This window comes from Corvus moneduloides, chromosome 5, assembly GCF_009650955.1.
Source record: "Corvus moneduloides isolate bCorMon1 chromosome 5, bCorMon1.pri, whole genome shotgun sequence".
Taxonomy (NCBI): Eukaryota; Metazoa; Chordata; class Aves; order Passeriformes; family Corvidae; genus Corvus; species Corvus moneduloides.
The window spans coordinates 20,482,233-20,501,534 of record NC_045480.1 but is presented as its reverse complement, the minus strand read 5'-3'; the positions used below and the strand labels follow the sequence as shown (position 1 = coordinate 20,501,534).

At 35.0% G+C, this 19,302-nt stretch overlaps 1 protein-coding gene across 7 annotated transcripts in view; it reads right to left on the bottom strand.

The window, feature by feature from the left end:
* PCDH7 (protocadherin 7) overlaps positions 1 to 19,302 on the bottom strand; it is a 271,813-nt gene that overhangs the window by 200,739 nt on the left and 51,772 nt on the right. The gene's annotated exons all lie outside the window — the stretch shown is intronic.

Here is a 19,302-nt window from a genome sequence, read left to right as displayed (position 1 = left end):
GGTGTTTGTGAAATACAGAAAGCTTTTGTCAAAGTTTGGACTCAGAAATCAATTTCTTAAGATAGTATGGACCAGGAAAGAGGTAAAGCAGTCTGTTCTAAGGTTATATATGAGAAATAGAACAACAGCTCTGGTGAAAATTTGCCTATAATGCAGAATATATGAGGAATAATTCAGTTCAGGGTCATATGACATATTCTGATATCATACCAGCACAAACTTTGAGCCAGAAGGGATTTGGGGCTGCTAGACCCTCTTTGCCAAATAGTAAAAATTTCTAAAAGATTTCTAAAAAATACTGTGGGGATGGAAGACTTTAAGCCTAATGTGAACAAACATATAGATGTCCAGTTCACAAATATATAGAATCAACTTTATATTATTAAGATATCTGTCCTAATTTTGAAAAAAGGAAATTAATTTAAACCGTTGTATAAATCATGATGAAGAGGAAAAAGATTAATTGTATCTTTCATGTTTAATTGCCTGGTGAACTTATCCAGGTGTGGCATGAATAGTTTCTTATTCTAATGTGTTGATTTCAAGGGGCTAGAACTAGTCTATATCGTAATGATTGCATTCTTATTCGTTAGTGCTTTGAACAAGCATAGCAACTGATGAATACCACATGAAAGGCTTCCTTCCAGCAGTACAAAGTTCATTTAGAGCCTATTCATGGAAGTTTCAAATTTAGAAGATAAAAAAGTCACTTTGAATGCTAATTTTAGTTATTTAAGTTGCAAAATAAAAATTTAATATTATGGTTCCATTGTAGTGGTGTCCAAGTAATAGGATATTTTTATGAGTTCTGCAAATAATACAGTGGATCCAGCAAATCCAGACAGACATCTTCAGAAAACCTTGCAAAGACTTCTTTCTTGCTATTATAGTGAGTGGTCCTTCAGTTCTAGTAGGGATTTCAGTAAAGCTATTGATTTTATTGTGGCAAATGATAAAATATATTGCAGTGTTGAAGGATATCAATATAAAATTTCAAATTGGGTAGAAAGACTGATAGGGAACTCGATAATAAAGAAAGATGTATTTATCTATAAAGCTGATTGTAATAGTTCAAACCCATCTCACACTTCCATGTGGGTAAAATAAAACTGTGGTTAGTATACTATAAAAAAACTGAAATTCTACTGTGTTGCTTACAGCATTCTTGGTTCACAGCGATATGGAACTACTTCTTTTCCAGTGCAGCATCAGAGACACAATACCGTAGACTTCTCTAAGCACAATGGAGATGCATTGTGGCAGACAACATCACAAGGACTCTTCATCCTCAGCCTCATTTTGGTTTTGGTCAAATGAGCAGTCCTTTACACATCAGTTACGTGGACATATGCGTAATTCTTGTGTGAGGAGAAGAGTTGGGTATCCCGAGAATATGAGGAAGATGTACAAAATACTTCTCCCAGACTAGTCTACTCCGCTTCAATCCATTCATGTTTTACTATTCTGCCCTACTGTTTTAATTAATACTAGGAAGTCAATTACCAGACAAAAAGGGTTTGGAAGTCCAAACAAGCTTAATGCATAAACTGATTTCAAATTTTGTCAGTGGAAATAGCTGAGGATATAAGGCCAAAATTTCTTCAAGAATTTTCACTTAAATTAGATTAGTAAATCCAAGGAAACTTAACAGGAATGAACTGACAGCATTTTTAGGTTTTAAGTGCTAGTAAAGGGAAAGCTGAAACTTTCACTTAGAGGCTCTCAACTTTACTTCTGATAAACCCACTGGAATCTTAGGTGCCTGTTGCATGTGACTCTCTTAGCTTTGCACTTGACTGTGAAAGGTGAAAGTCTCTTCATTACCCTAACAATACAATTGATAGCTAAAATCAGAATTTTTCCAGGTTTATGTCATTGAGACTTTATGCAAACATACACCTCCTATCACACAGATCTGTTTTTCTGCTGAGTAATGAGGATATCAGACGATTGGGTAGACTGTGATGCAGTGAAGTTTTCCTCCAGGGATGGAAAACAGCAGAAATTGTGCACATAAATTCTTCTTCTAGTGGTTCAAAATTCAATTATATAAGCTGCAAATAGTCCCTACAGCCTGTCAGAGATTCAGAAATCTGTCTCTTCCACAGCCTTACTCTTTCACACTTGATCATTAGGCAATTTCCCACTCTCTGCACACCCAAAAGGGTTATTCTTCTCTATGCTCTTAAAATACTGCATGAGATTAACACAGCCACAAGACACATATATGCTATTCACTCTGTGGTAGTAATGTTTTCTAGCTCTGATCTGAGGAAAGTGCAAGGAGAAGAGATATAAACATTCTGGTCCCAAAGATTTATTGATGTTGGAGTTCTCAGTGAAACACAATTCCTCTCCTCATGCCTTTCTCACTCACTTCTGTATTCATTTACATTTTCTCATATATTAGTCCTAGGGCTTGGGCTAAGACTGACAGAGCTCAGCTTCGGATGGAAATTTCACTTTTTAAAAGGCTATTCTAGTATAACCGAGCAAAAGACAGACTCAAAACTCATATCATGCTTAGGTGACAAATAAATGCCAAACCTAAGAAATGTCAAGAGCACAGTTAGTGAGCTGATGCCACATTACTCTACACAAAGGGATTTGGTAGATGAGCAAGGAAATTCCAGGTACATATCCAAATATGAACATACTGACTAAGTTCTTTTCCTATACATTTCAGAAGGCAAACTGTGCTGACTAGTCCATAACAGCTGTGCATACTTCTCTCTCCAAAAATGGGTTAACTCTGCAAAGATCAGCATTAACTCCCACACAAATTTCTGCTGGAAATCTATCAGGTTGCTAGGGTAGCATGCTGTGCATAAAGGCTGCTCCCTGGCTGTGTACCCTCCCTGCAGGCACACAAAGCCCTAATTATGAGGTATATATACAGAAGTGTTTCTGTGGGATAAGGAGAAGCATCAACAAATACACTACTTCCTTTGCTCCATGAGTTGCAGACCCTTTGAAGTCTTTTTCTGTTCCTTTGTTTGTGCTTGGATCACCATATGGGAGGCTGTTTAAAACTTCACTTTTATTATTCTGACCAAAAATAACATCTAATTTTTTACTGTTACTCATTAATTTAATTTTAAAATTCAAAGTAAACAAATCCTGAACAGCAAGCAATAAACTAAAAACTGAAAGGGGATGTTATGTGCTGTGACAGCAGGACTGCCCTTGTCCCATTTCATTACCAGTTAATGTGACTTTTTTCTTTTGCAAGGTCATTTAAATACTATATAAGGAAAATACTCTCTTTTTTTGGTCACATTATGCACCTTTATTAACTTATTTACTGGTGCATTTATTTCTTTATTTTGCCTCATCATAGGGAGTGAAGGATAGTTTCTTTCTTCACTTCAGGTTCTATTTCACTTTGTTCCCCTATCTATTTTAAGACTTCTTTACCTCCTACAAAAAAACCTTTTCATTTCTTTAAGTCCAGCATCAAGTCATAAAGGATGACTTATGCATCCTTACAGGCTAACCAATATGGCTGCAGTTAAATACAAAGAAAGGGTTACTACTCCTGGCTGCCAGGAGCTTATATGCTATTTCCATAGCTTTCCCTCATGCTCCATAGTGAAAGTGATGGGACTGAAATTTTTCTGTATCACTACCCTAGCACATAAATCTAATTGCCGAATACTTAGAGAGTCTATATATGCCAACATGGACAATATTTTGAATTTCTTATACAGCCAACTAATCCATGCACTTCTAGAATATAAAAGTTGAGAGACAGAATAGAACAGTCTTGGCACTGAGAAAAAAGCATAGGTGAATTTCTTAAAAAGAAGAGAGGCACAAAGGAATTTCCCTTTGATTTACAGTATAAATCCTTTCCAAACCCACACAGGTTAAAAATTCTAGTTGTCGTATTTGTTTTGTATCTTAGCATCTTTGTTTTCTTTATGCTTAAGATGCCCTCAACATATATCCCCGTGAGTATAGCTAAATTGGAAGAGGAAGGTTAGAAAGATTTATAATGTTGCCAGAGCTGTCGTATGGGCAACAAACAGGGAATGTTTCATCATAAAGACTACGAAAGTATTCTGCTTACCATTTCTTTGAAAGTTCATTTTTTCCTTTTTGTATTCCTAAAGTACAAATATCAGTGCTTTTGAAACTAAAAGGTAAATTATTCATAACAATTAGAACAGCTGCTTTATCTTTGTCTTGTAGGTAGAAATCACAGACAAAAATAACAAACACTAGCAGAATTAAGTATGAAATATTTGCAGAATATGCATCAATGAGATTTTCATTTTCTTACACCTAGTTCATGTAAATCAAGTCCTCCTTAGTCCTTTTCTGCTGTTCTCTTATACCTAAGTGTATACTAAAGGGGCTTCACACCCTTATACTTCATACATCACATTGTGTATAATATGTCTAGTTTTATAGGCTGGAATTCATCCCCCAAAAGACATGAAAGACAGTAAGCAAACCTTTAAGTTACATTCTGCTACTATATTTACTTGACTGACAAACACAGAAACTATAATATTAATAACAGCAGGTTTTAATTGCATACATTGATTGATCACTGCATGGCTCTCTTATTTTAACTATATACACACCCCATGACAGTTATGATTTTGTAAGAATTTGGTTGGGTTTTGCAGTTCTTTCCTGAAGAGCTTCAGCAGGCAATCTTCACCAGAAACAAAAAGAAGGGGGTAAAAAAGCCACTAAAAACCTAAAGCAGCAGCTCTGGGGTGCAACCATACAACTCTAAATACCTAGTAGTTCTCTGAACATTTAGAAATGTTCAAGCCCTTCTTGGGAAACAAAAACAAACAGTTATTATGTCATTTACGAAATAGACTCAACTGGTCTATTGATACAGGAATTCCTCAAAGAGGAAAACTTCTCATGTTAAGAGGATGAAGCCCCTATTTGGATTAAGGACAAGAAGTATTTCAGGATTAAAAATATCAACACATTAGAGATTGCCTGCCTTGGCAGGGAATAGTGTTTCTAGCCTCAGACAAATGAGGACATTAAGTAATTGGAAAGAGACCATTAGGCAAGTCGTAAATCTATAGAATCTTTTATCTTCCCAAGCATCTCCCTAAATAAAGGAATTGCTTAAAGTTTCTGTTTCTACGTCAGGATAAATGTATTATACCAAAATGTAGCAATCTCTTACTCATTCTACTCAAGTATTGGTCTTCTTCCCAGCACCTTGATTGAGAGTACAACAAAATTGTCATCCCGCAGTGTGCAGCATCAACACTGAAGAGCAGTCAGTGAATTCTAGCTTTGTGCTCACTTCAGGACATTTATTGTCTTAGATTTTTAATTCAACATATATTAAAAATTATGTTATAGAAAAATGAATAAAATCTTTTGTGCTTAGTTTTTAAATCTTCATTGTATTGTGACTGGTTTTGTGCCAGAGAAGAGGGTCTTTCCAGCTTCCCTTCTCAAATATGCAGGTAAATGGAATATTTATGTGAAGGATCTAATTATTTATTTCAAATCAGGTAAGTTTCTTCCAGCATCCTCCATTTAAATGGTGTTACTAGCTGAATGGCAGAACTCAGACAGTCATGATCAGTGGAGTAGAATCCAGTTGGAGATCCATAATCAATGGTGTTGCCCAGGGATCCAGCCTTATTCAACTTGTTTATCAGCAGCCTGGACTAGAGTGCAGCCTAAGCAAGTTTGCTGATGATAAAAAATGGGAGGGAGTACCTGATACACCTGAAGGCTGTGCTGCTGTTCAGCAGGACCTTGAAAGGCTGGAGAGTTGAGTGGAGAGAAAGTTAATGAAGTTCAACAAAAGCAAGCATAAGGTGCTGAGCCAGGGGATGAATAACCCTGAGTACCAGCAGAGGTTAGGGGATGACCCACTAAAGAGCAGCTCTGCAGAGAACAACCCAAGAGTCTTGGTGGATGACAAGTTGAATGAGCTGGCAATGCCATTGCAGCCAGGAGAGCCAATAATATCCTGGGGTGCATTAGGAAAAGTGTGGCCAGCAGGCCTAGGGAGATCATCCTCACCCTCTACTCTGCCCTACAGGCTACATCTGGAGTATTGTGTTCAGTTCTGGTCTCCACAGTCCAAGAAAGACAAATTGCTACTGGTGAGGGTCCAGCAGAGGCCAGAAAGTTGATGAGGGGTCTGGAGCATCTCTCCAGTGAGAAGAGACTGCAGGAACTGTGCCATTTTAGTCTAGAGAAGACTGAGAGGGGACCTCATCAAAACACAAAAATATTTTTAAATTGAATATCAAAAGGATGGTGCCAGAATTTTCAGTGGTGCCAGTGACAGGACAAGGAGCAATGGCCATAAACTAAAACACAAGAAATTCCATCTCAACATGAGGAAGAACTCCTTTACACTGAGGGTGGCAGAGTACTGGAACATGCACATGGAGGTCATGGAGTCTCCCTCTCTGGAGACATTCAAAACCCACCTGGACACATTCCTGTGTCACATGCTCTAAGTAACCCTGTGATCCCCAGAGGTCCCTCACAACCCTAACTATTCTGTGATTCTGTAACTGGAACCTATTTACACATGACAAAAATTATTCCTTTTACAGAACTCTGTAGCTCTGTTCATTATTTGTATTTTTCCACCTATCTTCCTTTGGCATTACAGTGAGCAGCCCTGTTTCAAGATATCAGCTGTCTCGTCCTTCTCCATTGTATTCCTTCCTTGCAGGGTTCTCTACATATATAAAAGCAAAAATTGAAAAATACCAAGCTGTCTCCAATAGGTGATCTTCGCGAATGAAGAAGAAACTCTAGAGGGACAAACACAGGCAGAAGCTAACTGCTGCTTTTTATATTTTCTTCCACATAAAATCAAACAGAAGCTAGTTTGCCCTGGGCATTTTGCTTTATACATTGTGTAGAATACATATTCTTGTCCATTTATATTCATCAGACCTAAATCTGGGAACTGCTATCATGCTGACAAAGAACCAGAGACAGAATATAATTCCTGTGTTGCTCCTGTGTATGATAATATGATCTCCATGACTGGAAATTTTCTTGGTACCCTTGCACAGTGTGAAGATGGTATCAATCTGCCTGAGTAAGATTAGCAACATCCATTCAGTTTCTAACTCTGACATGAGGGGGAATGAACTAAAAGGCTAGAAAATACCAGTGTTCTCAATGAACAGATATATTTTTTGAAATATTTCCTGGTTTATAATAGGCGTTAATCAAATATTTTTGTTTGCTCCTCAAGTTTAGAAATAAATTCATTAAAAAACTTAATCCACTACTCTTCACAAAGTCAACCAAAAACTGAAGCAGAGCACATAATTAGAATTAATTGTATTGCCTGCTTGCAGAAGGAGTTCTGAGATATCCACTGGGGCTCCCAAAGAGGCTTTTTTCACCATTTGGGGGACATTATGTAAGCTATATTGCCAAAATATCCTTCATTTGATATTACATAAATTTTTCAAGTTGAAGCAAAATGAACAGTGCATGCTTTATATTTTCTGCCCCTTCTATTCAGCAAGCAGGAACATCCTAAAAATTTTAAACATGGTCCACTGCTAGACTTCAGAGAGGGGTTTTGGACTCAACTATCCCATTAGAAAACTATTAGAAAAGTTGTACTAGAAAATTCTACAAATATGACACAGCTCTGAATACCAAGTTTTGTACCTTCATCCAACATGAAGACTGCAGTTTGTCAATCACTAACACAGTCATGGGAAACTAGAATAGTAGCAGAGAAGATGTTTTCAGGAGCATATTTCACATTAATAAAATTCACTAGATACAGGTGATTAAAAAAACCTAATAGCTTTTTGCACTAACTCTTCTTAATTGTGACAGAAAGTTCAACTTTTCCATCTCTGCCTCGGATTTTACACTAGTCTTTGTGTTCCTTGGGTTTTTCAGCACTCTCCTAATCAGCATTTTGACTGCAGCTTTTGTTTTGCTCTAAAGGGCTTTACATGTGTATTTTCTGCAGTGAAATGAATAGAACTCCAAAGTGAATGACTGAATATTAAATAAATCAAAAGCATAGTTTCAAAACACTTAAAGTGGAAAAGTACTGCATTTACAAAACTGTCAGATTTGTTATTCCATCTATTTACTTTCCTAATACTGATCCCAGACTCTGCAAAGGCAAGGCTACTACTAGCCCAACAAAGAAAGCTGGAACATTGCAAATTGCTTTGTTTTTCCTGCAAGACATTAGTCAGAGATAGGCTAAGCTACTAGGACCACACCTGTCTTTTCCACAAAGGCAGGTAGTCAGAGATGACAGACCTGCACACCAGGGTACTTAAACACAGTGAGATTCAATTTTCACCAAAAGCATTCCCAGGGAAGAATAATTCCCCATGGAGAAACAGGAAAAAAAGGAGAAAACACTATTCCAAGAACTTGCCACTGTATGTAAAAAAAAGATAAATCTAAAGAACTGAATGTTTAAGTGAGAATAAACTTTTTACCAAGTGAATTACTATATTTCATGGTAATAATTAAAATGATAACATAACATGCAATAAAATAATGATAAATAAGGTGATAGAAAAAAAACACTTAAAGGGTTTAATTGTTTATACAGTCCAAAAAGTCCAACCAAGCAGGGATAAAGATAAAAGCTGGCTCAAAAATATGTGATGAAGAATGCATTAGGCACAGGAATAAAAGGGATAACTCATAAGAAAACAAAGAAAGAGGTTTAAAAAAAAGGTATCAAAATTTTGAATAAAAATTCTGATTCCAGTAAGGATTTTTGAATAAAAATTCTGATTCCCATAAGGATTTTTGAAGATCATTTAATTCTTATGATTTATTATTTCTTCAGTAAAACTACTGCACTGAGACACTGTGGTTTTTTTTAATAATAGAAAATGACAAATGCCACTGCAATCAGTAACAATGACTTTCTCTTTCATCAGCTAGTGGTCTGGTGCTGATCATGGTGCGGATCAGATGATGAAATCAAGGAAAGTGAATTGGTAAACCAGCTGGAGAAAGCTTTTCTAATATGATTTAAGACAACAAAAACACAAACAGAGGAGCTTTCTTGTTTTTCTTTAGTTCACTTCTGTCTGTAACAGTGTGATTTCATTTATGCTTGTGAAAAGTGTGTATAAAACTCTTATCTAATACTTATACTAACCACCTCCTCTCAAAGGGATAAATTGCAGCACAATCCAAATACAGTGGAAAGATAAGATCCTGGGATTTTTTGCATCCTACCCTGTATTTTTACAATGGGAAATAAAGATACACAAATTATGAGGAATCCATATTTTTATTCCTTTCCACTCTATGAGTCAAAATGCAGTAAAGGGTACCACATCCCTCTGTGAATTGAGTGAATGAGAATTTGACAAGACTAAAGGACCAGCAAAATACACACAAACTCTCCCTCATTAGATTTTTTGCACAAGAGTGACTACAGAGAGCTATGAATGAACAGTACTATGAATAATAAAACATCTGTGAATTACATAATGTCACTAAGTACATTCCAAATGGTATGCATATATTAACCCACAAACACAGGCTGGTACTTATTTAATACAAAATCAGAAAAAAAAAGGGTGTTTCACAAAGGCCCTGGAAGTCCATTATGTTATCCAATTCTCACATATTACTCTAAGGAATGTGATGCTATTGTTACACCACAATAAACAATTGTCTCAGCAATAGCTCTCAGTGACAGGTAGCAATATCTTTGGGAAATCCACCAACTTTAATAAAAGTTTAAGGAAATGTAATTTCTTCTTGTATTTTAAACTGGCTGAAGTCTACATGGAAAAAAAATATGAGGTACTTTTACACATATTAAGACTCCATGTTTTCACAGCACTTCACATTGCCATTGAAATGCAGAAGCAAACTTCTAGCCCATAGCACCTTCTGACAATCAGAAAAGCTTTCCCTCGTATCACTGCAGACTTCACACAGCTTGATTGGAACCCTCTGTTTTAGAAGTGCCCCACACCATCCTGGTGATAAATCATTTTAGGATTTGCATGCTTGCTCTTAGCTTTAAAAAAGGATGTGCTGCTTTTTCACTGCTGAAGCAAGGCTTCTTTTTAAGCAGCTGTACTAGTCTCTTGACAGGGTAATACAGATACGGATCCATAATTATAAAGGGAAGTCAAAATTATGACTCCTCTGCTGTATATTCTTCTTAATGACTATCTCAGAAATAGGAACATAGAACTATTGCTTCAAACACAAGTCTGAAACCCCCAGAGTTTTAAATTAATATTGCATTTTTTTTTTTTAATTACCTTTTTTCTGTCTCTCTAAAATTACCTACTCTTTCAATTAGCAGAAACACATCACTTGGTAAAAATACAAAGTGTTTTATTATTCTATTATAGCTTGATACCATTACTTGGAAAAGTCTTTACTACGAAGTAGCACACTGTTTATCCTCAACTAGTCATATATAACATCAGACAATTTGACAGTTTACCACACAAAAACCTGATTCAAACCCTCTTGAAGTCACTGACTCATATTTTCCTTTTACTTTCTTGAGTCAGAAATCTTTTAGAAGTCAAGTGCCCTTCATCCTTTCATTCCAGTATGTAGCACTCCAAGCTCATATCACAACTGCCTCCTCTGATGTTATGACCTCCATGGTAAGATAGTGTAGGAAAGGTTTATTCAGTATAAAAACTTAGGATGAGGCTCTAGGGTTTATGAAATTAACAGATGGCCTCAGTCTAAGTGTATTTAAAGGAGATTTTATTTTTTAATGAAAATAATTTGAGATTGGGTATGTAACCATAACTCAGGTATGTACTTGATCTTGTCCCAGAAATAATTCAAGACAGATCATCCAGGTTACCATATGGGCTATATTCCATTCCTGTTCCTATTAAAAGCAGATTACAGAATGGCTAAAGCTACTTATGATTTTTCAAGCTTATCAGTATTAATTTGAATAAGATAATAGATGAGGGAAGAATGATTGGCAGCCATTCCATCCACAAAGTACAAATCTCTTCAGCAGAACTTCAATGGATTGCAGAACTAAGTATCAAAAGATTTAGTGATAATTTGATCTTCCATTTTTTTAAATAGTAGTACTTCTTAGATAACGTTATTCACTCTATTTTTTCCTAAAAAAAGAGATTTGTCATATTTATATTCTGTCCTAAAATGCACTACTGCAAAGTATTATGAAAGTTTGATATGTAAACTGAGGTATTAGATATGTGCAACATAAAATCTGTTGATGTGCAAAAATCATGAAGTGTACACAGTGAGTTATGAATCCAGTCTTAAGTTCCAACCATTGATATCCATGTCTGGGGACAAGAATTCCAATTGCCTTATCTTTCCTGGTTATGGCATGTAGAGAAGCAGCTAGTGCATCTGTACAGGCCCTGAGTGGCACATGCACAAGCCAGGGAGATGATACAGATGTCCAGAATCTTCCCACCTGACACCTGACTAAACTCACACAGGTTACTGCAAGATGTGGATAACCATCTGTACATCTGTCTGGTACTGACACTTAAGGGCCATATTGTTTCAAAGAGTTAATCACTGGAGGAAGTAATAGGAAATATTTTTGAAAATTCAGCACTGTTTCCTACATGAACTATAATAGTTATTATAGTTCTCTCCTGATGCAGTTCAACACAGCCAGAATATGAGAAATCCAGCAGAGTCGATGCACTATAAGAGACATGTTTTATCATATTTACAATAAATTATGCAAAAAATGTAAAGGTTACATTTTAAGGGACAATTCTCTGCCTTTTTTTCCCCATCATATTAAGAGGGGAAAAATTATTATTCTGAAAATGACAAAGCTGAAGTTATTATGCCAGACCTCATGATTCTAATTTTTTATCTTCAACATGCAAAAATGCTGTACATGTGTAGATGAAGACTTTACCTAAACTTTATATTAGGGCATAAATCAGTAAAATCCCATTGACACTCACGTACCATGGGTAGAATTTACTTAAGCAATTCTCATCATGTCCTGTAATGTAAGCTGTCCTATATGTATTTAATACACCAGACAGTCAAGGCACAGAAATCTAAGGTGATTTCTTTCATCCCAGGGTAGCAGGTCAGTGTCATGAACAAGTTCCCGAATTCCCAGTTCCTAGTTCAATGTAGTAAACAGATTATTCATTTGAAATTAATGCAGCTCATGGTATAAATGCAGCCTTTACTGAAGTAGGCAACAAGACAGGAATATGTCCTATTGTTTGTATGTTTTATATATAAGCAGAAATCTAAAAAAAATATCAAGGGGATTGTAGAAAGTTAATGGACTAAATAGCAGTTCAAAAATCTTCTGTCTTGTTTCAAGACTTGCTAATGTATCATCTTGTATAATTACTTACAGCAATGAATTCTGTGAAGCAGAAATCCTGACATTACTGTCTGACCTCCCATAGTTATAAATCCTATTTTTCTGAAAGCACTTTTTACCTTGAAATGTATTACAATAAGCCACAAACTCAATCAAAGCAACAAAAAATTAATATAAAAAACACCCTAACAACCTGTATAAAAACAGTATATATTTTTCAAAAGTTATCTTATCCAAAATAACTTTTTGAGTGAAATCAAAATCTGTCTGGTGCTTCTCACTGACAGTTCTAATTTCAGTGAGAATGATTCAAAGCAAAGTGCAGAAGGCTGCATGGAAGTGCTCCACAACACAATATGAAATTGTGTTATATTAAAAATCCAATGCTATATTTAAAAATTAAATTTACTTTTTAAGTGGGAGATTGAAAATTAAAAAACAGTTTATTAGTATTGCCCCTATGTCTTTACCTTTTCATTATTTCAATATTAATGCTAGAAATTAACACCATCAATGTAACAAAAATAAAGGAATACTAGAGGCTGCTTCAAGGGATTTTATTTGGTTTAGCTCTCTGCTACCCTTCAAGCTCTTCAGGAATGATCCAATGTCCGTACATGAGAAAGGCACAAGCTTTGCTCAAGAACTATGGTCAGATTCATAAAAATATTCAAACTGATCTTCCTTGAAAGATCAAAAACTGAACTCAACAGGAAACCAGAAATTATCAACTCCTTATCACTGCAAGATGCTCAGACTTCACGTGCTTCTAAGTGTCTGAAACACAAGGTGAGCATGACACGATGTCATGACATGACATAAACTTTACAGACACATGTAACTGTACTATTTGCATTCTCCTTTCACCATCTTCATTGCACTATAAACTCTTTATCATGCATAGGAAACACCTGACTAATTGCATCAGGAAGTCTACCCTTTGTATTCCACAACACTGCTTATAGCTGCTTCTTTCAGGCTCCCTGGAGCTTCAATTCACAACTTTTTAATGCCCTCCACAGGGAGTATTTCAAAATGAGGGATGGAAGCAGGATGAAGGCAACAAGAAAAACACTGAGTCTCCCGCAGCTTGTCTAGTTTTTTCTTTATAACATAAGCTTCTCAGGACAAAGCTCATGTATCGTTGTGTCACTGCCAGCACTGAGTATATAATCAATGGTTTCACAATACTATTGAATTTGTTATTTCCATGTCTTTTCTCCAATTCATTGAAAGACTTTACCCACTAACCATGTCAATATATTCACACTTCACAGATGTGAAATACTTGTATAAAACCAGATATGCTATCTATATTCAAAACCAAAAATATTGTTTCATTTGCTTACTTAACATGATTTTTTAGGAAAAAAAATGCAACCTGTAATTTTTTTTTTCCTTAATTGCAGCATGGTTAAATCTAAAGCATTCTTTGACAAAAGTGCACTGAAGTATAGATATAGGTAACTGTCCCATATACATAATGATGAAAATTAATATCTGTTTCAAATAATTTGGCCAGGAGGCAGTTCATAGCTGTTAAGCAAAAGAAGGATTTGCTCTGAAAAACAGTTCTCCCATCTTCAGTGAAATGGAAGACATGAAGCATTTCTACAATATGATACTACTTTTTACAGACATTTCTATGGATCTCATAACTACACCTTGTAGGTAATTCACAAAACAAAATGCATCAAAGAATTTTCTCTGACTGAGACAATGAAAATTATCCTTTTCACAGGTGTAGCCCAAAAGAAGTGGGTACTAGAGGCAGATCTAGGAACAGAGACTGATTTTCTGGTTTCTAGCCCTTCTACAGCTAGACTGATTTTCTTCCCCTCCATAGAAATGGTGTTGTGATGTTAGTAAAGTCAAATACACAAACTGTCTTCTACCATTAGATATATGCTAAAACAAACCAAGTGTGATGAGACATTTCTACTTAAATGTGTTCCATGTTAACTGACATTAGATGCAGAAAGGTTTTGAGCTTGAACACATATAAAATTCCTCTGAGATTAAGTCTCTCTGTAGACTCAGGTCAAGAGACACGAAAGAAGGTTTCATCCTAAATATTAGAAAAACAACTTAGGCTGAATGAAAGGGGCCCCAAAATGCCTACTTCCTACTAAGTGTGACACGATGCAGGTAGGTGAGATGCCAAATTTTGCAATAATCCTGATTCACTTTTTAAAATTATGCATGTGTAACTGTTTACATGCTAACTCCCTTCTTAGAGGTGAAAGCTGAGACTGGCTAGAGTTGTCTTTACTCCCTGTATGCTTTTACCATTCTCACAGTACAGGGCTGGATAGCAGAAGAAAATAATCATTCTTCTAAGAATAAAAAGGAAAAGCAGATGGACATTTATGATATAGAATTATGCCCACACTTCTTCTGAGGTTAATTAGTTTATATACTCTTTTGCTCATATTTGCTTAAAAAAATTGCTCTAAAGAATATTGGAGAAATGATACCTTTTATGCAGAAACAACAATTGTCAGCACACAGTTTCACAGTTTAAAGAAGGGCTATTTTGTGTCAAAAGCCAAATGAAAATCCTGCTTTCCTGAATAAAAACTCTGCAAAATATAACATAAATAGATAATTAAGCCTGATAAGATAGGCTATAGAGCATAATTAGTTTACTAAAGTCCTGTAGAACATTTTCCTCTGTCATATTTCTCATAGATAATATATAAATAAGTAGCGTATTTATATGTATAAATAATAAATAATTGAATTTTTTTGAAAATTGGCTTGGTTGACACTTGCTACTCAAAATAGTATTACTGGCATAAACTAAGACTGTTTAAATGTGAAAACTAATCTGATTTGAATAAAAATTAATTTTAAACTAAATGTAGAAACATTAATGCCTTTCTTGAATTCCACCACTGAGCAATATTGAGGGCTCTGTGGTGACTGCCAGGGGTCATAACAAACCTTTTCTTTTTTTCCTGATAAGTGCCATAAATTCCTTAGAAAGGGCAACAAACTGGTTTCCTGTGATAGATGCCATTTCTAAGAACTAAAGATCAAAGGAAAACTCACTGCCCAAGTAGTAATCTATTGGGGTATGATGGAGAATAGTAATTCAATTGTGGCTTCTTGGTATTTCAGGAGCACATTCTAACAAAAAAAAAAAAAGAGCTTAATGCTAAACAATGAAATTGTAGGCATGTTCGTGGTGATAGAAAGGATTTAAAACATTTGTCACATTCTTCATATTTGCTCTTAATGCAGACTCTTGTAAAATATTGAGAACGACATAGAAGATGGAACAGCACTTGACATATTTGTAGTTTTCCCTAAAAGAAATGTCGAAAGTCAAATATAATGTCTACAAGCAAAATAGCTTAATTTTTCCCCAATGAAGAGAGAGATAATATTGAGTTTGTAAGAATGCATAATTAAGTATACATTGGAAATTTAAATACAGCCAGTGCATTTGAGAGTGAAAAGATATCTTTTATTAGCTCAGCAAAATTCAATCTATTGAATGACTCTCAAGGAGTAAAATGAGTAATAGGTTAAAGCATGGATTATCCTGACTTTTTAAATGACGAGTGGGTAAATCCAAGACTCTGTGTTTATGGCCCTAAATGAAACTTGCAGGAAGAATAGAGACAGAGTTTTTTTATCAGCTTGAGAAATCTCAGGTGAAGGTGTTAAAATGTTTATGAGCCTTTGCAAAAACAGTTTACTTGAATTGAATTGTATTGTTCACCCTGAGACTAAAGTGTGGTCTGGGTGGTGAAAGTTTACTTAATGTAATCCTTTAGTCTAGGTTTGACAGACAGTTTAGCAAGCTGAGTACTACTGCGAAGACCATATCTACTTCTCCATTTATATGTAAAATTGCAGTTGGCATTGTTGAGAGTGCCTCTACAAATTGTGACAGTACACATTCACCAGGAGAACCATTAAGATGAGAAAAAAAGATCTTGGGCTATACAGCTCCCTTTTCCACTGGTTTCCACTTCATATAATATTCCTACTAATAATTTATATAACTTGTTTTGTAACTAGCTAGAAAAATTTTATATCACAACTTCCCTCATAGTTTTCTACTGATATATCTTGCTCTTTTGTGTTCTTGTATAAAACAAATGAAAATAAAGAGATACTGAAAAAAGAGTGGTCTTTACTTATACAAACAATCTCTGGGTATATTTGGCCTGGTCATATGAGTAAGGCAATTCAGATTTGGCTTTAAAAGCTCTGACTTAACCTCTTCCTAGAAGATACGAAAATGAGAGTCGTATGGATGTATTTTTTTTTCTCTAATCCAAGAAGGACGATGGCAAACAGAAAGTAGAATGTCACTTCTCACAAATATCTTTCAGTCCCCCATTCTGACATAAAAAAAGACACTGCCCAACAATGAAGCAGCCGTAGGAGGCAAAGAGGAAAGAAATAAATCATAAAAGCTATATTACCACTTGCAATTCTGAAGCTCCCAGTGTCTTGCAAGTTGATGTCACAGAAGAAAAAACTCCTCATTTGATCTCCCACTGTTTTGCTGCCCTTTCCCCACTGGTACTGTAGCAGGAGGCAATATAAAAGTGCTTTTATTCCATACAAATTGCTTGACTGCTAAACTCTCTGAAATGTGAAAATTACAGTAGTTGCACAAATTTTTTTTTAAGGATTCTTTCTTCACAACTGCTTCTGACCAAAAAATTAAATACAGAAGAATGAAATGGCAAGAACACAGAAGACACAATTTTAATTTAATTTCCTGTTGAATAATAATTTTATTGAAATAAAACTGCTATATTTGAGATAAGAATCTGACCAGAGGTCCTTAACATTGCCTTTACACATTCCAGGTTAAATTTCTTTTCTAAAATAATGTCTATATTCAGAAAAAGGCTGAAAATTTCACAAAACATATTTGCATACTTAATGCATTTATTTCTGCAAAATGTTATATGTTAAATATTTTGGTGGTTTTTTCTTTTTTCTTCCTCATCTTTAAGTAAGATTTGCAAATGCTCTGAACGCACAAAATATGGTCCATAGACTGCAGGTGTTTCATATACCATTTCCAAGCATGAGTTGAACTAAAGAAAAGGGATAGAAAATCCAAAAGAAACAACCTCTTTGCTGATTTTTTTTGACAATGTTATTTGTACCAATCTTTATAGTTCACTGATATTCCTAAAAAATACATTACAATAGAAAACTGTGCTTTTTAAATCTCTTTTGCATCTTTTTCCTTCTCATTCCTGTATGTCTTAACTGTAATTTTCTTTCTTTGTGTATTTTATTAATTTCTATAAGTTCTTTTATGCAGAATTACTAAAGTTCCAGACTAACAATCAAGGTTAAATAAACAATGTACATGTAGAAAACCTGAATCAATTCAAAAATGAAAGAATTGATTTTTTTTATTTTAATTTTGCTCATTGATTTTGTTCACAGAAAACAAAATCGATATGGTAGCAGCCTATTGACTTTGAAGTTTGATAATATATCTCAGTGCAATAAAGAGGTCAAAGCCCCTACTGTATCATAAATTCCTCCACTCAGAACTAATTACTCCAAGTGGAAAAAAGTGGCAGACTATCTGTTTTGAATAAACAGATGAACGCAAAGGGTGAGTTAACTCAGGCATAAACACATCACAAGCAGGAGAGAAAAAGTATTTTTCAGCATTGTTGTTCATACAGTTGAGAAGCCGTACTATGAAGGCAAGTCACAGTATACAGTCGTGTTACAAATATAATGTAGTTTTCTCATGCAGTTATACCAGATTTACATCACAAACTTCAATGGGCTGAAGTTATGCTTCATTCCTAAGAAAAAGAGCTTTATGAAAAATTATTAATACTTCAAATATCCTCTTTTGTTGTTTCTTATGATGAACAATATGACTAAATAAATTATTTAGGGGAAAACATTCAGCCTTTCTCTAAATCATAAACTGATATATGGTGTCATATTCAAATACATATATAAAATGAATATAAAAATTGGTGTGTGTACATATATATATATATAAAATTGGAGTTGGCACTCTAGTCTTTGTTTTTTTGTGATGCATGTAACTCAGTAGTGACTGCAGAGTCAGAGAATTTCTATATATATGGTTTTGATACTGGCAGCTCTACAAGCCTTGATAAAATTATTCTAGTCTGGAGTGCTCTAGCCAAGTGAATTCAGTTGTCTTGAGAAATCAAACTGTACGTGTATCATGTGAGTGACTGTTGATTTCCCTATATGCTGATAGTCATTTATCCTGATTTTGTTTCTTTGTATCTACCTCAATTTCCTTGTAGAGCCATTTTTCTCAGCGAAATCTGAAGGATCCAATTCTGCTTGCCTTGAATCCTCTTCCACACTCTCTCTCATGTCCCCAAGCAGGACAAAGATTTTCAAACACTAAGACTCTTTCTGAATTTCCAGAATTTCAGTCCTGAGGTATAATTTTTTTTCTTTGTTTATCTAGCATGTCATCAGGATTGGTTTATTGTTTTTTTTTTCAGCAAACCACAAATACTTCATTGATTCAAACACTGAAAATTCAATCTTGTTCACACTCATCTCCCAGTTACTAATTCAACAAATAATCTAATCAAATTTCAGTCTTTTCAAAGATGGAACAAAGAAGAAAATGGTGAGTTTTTTCATCCTATTCATATGCCTGAATTAGATGGTATTTGATCCTCTTCCTCTACTTACGATCAGTTCTGCTTACCAAACCTTTCTCATGTACCATTTTTTTCCCTGTTTTGAATTCTTTACTCCATTTAATATCACTCCAAGCGTATCCAAAAAGTAATCTGAGTCTCTTGTTTTCAGAGGTTTTTTTCATGATTTATCATGTTTGGGTTTTTTTTTTTTCTAATAGCTTTGCTTTAAAGGTCCACTTAGTTCAGCAGTAACCCTGCCCCCTGGGAATCAATTTCTTAACATAAGAGTAAAGAGAGTTCGTGGATTTTGTGATCCAACATCCCTTAGAGTTGGAGTGTCATTTCATAAATAAT